General features: G+C 50.3%; 1 pseudogene; it reads left to right on the forward strand.

Moving 5' to 3' along the window:
• Positions 1-91: 91 nt before the first annotated feature.
• LOC111648536 (kinesin-like protein KIF16B pseudogene) lies at positions 92-714 on the forward strand (annotated as a pseudogene).
• The last annotated feature ends 36 nt before the right edge of the window (positions 715-750 follow it).

A 750-nucleotide genomic window follows, 5' to 3' on the forward strand; every position in this document is an offset into this window, starting at 1 on the left:
CACACACACACACCTAACCCTAAATAAAGTATCTATGTATTTATACACACAAGTATATGATGTAAATCTGTTAAACGACTTCCTGTCGCAGCCGTTTCTCCCGCCGACGTCAACTACGGCGAGACCCTCAGCACTCTGCGCTACGCCAACCGAGCCAAGAACATCATCAACAAGCCGACCATCAACGAGGACGCCAACGTCCGGCTGATCAGAGAACTGCGGGCTGAAATCGCCCGGCTGAAGGCTCTGCTGATTCAGGGTAACCAGGTAAACGACCTCTGACAGGAGCTAAATACCGCCACGCTGTGTGACGGGCGAGGACGTTGTCTCTGACCCGTGTGTCTGTTTGTCAGATCGCTCTGCTGGATTCGCCCACCGCTCTGAGCATGGAGGAGAAACTGCACCAGAACGAAGCCAGAGTGAGTCCGTTCGGCGTCTTCACCTGCCGCTCTCCGGTCAGCAGCTGGAGGTCATGTGATCTGACGTGTGGTTCTCTGTGTTCAGGTTCTGGAGCTGACGAAAGAATGGACCAACAAGTGGAACGAGACGCAGAACATCCTCAAGGTGAGAAGCTTGTGTTTGTGTGTCCTCCGCCCGGCGACAGGCAGAGCGGCGGCCATTTTGTTTCTTAGGTTGTCCGTCCGCCTCTTTCTCGTGGACACGTTGAGGGAACTTTTGGAGGTCAAAGGATTGTGGATAATATTATTTCTATAATATATAATTATAATAATAATAATAATATAATATTAT

Source organism: Seriola lalandi, unplaced genomic scaffold (assembly GCF_002814215.2).
Source record: "Seriola lalandi dorsalis isolate HSWRI2012SDOR001 ecotype SW California unplaced genomic scaffold, Sedor1 jcf7180002042353, whole genome shotgun sequence".
Taxonomy (NCBI): Eukaryota; Metazoa; Chordata; class Actinopteri; order Carangiformes; family Carangidae; genus Seriola; species Seriola lalandi.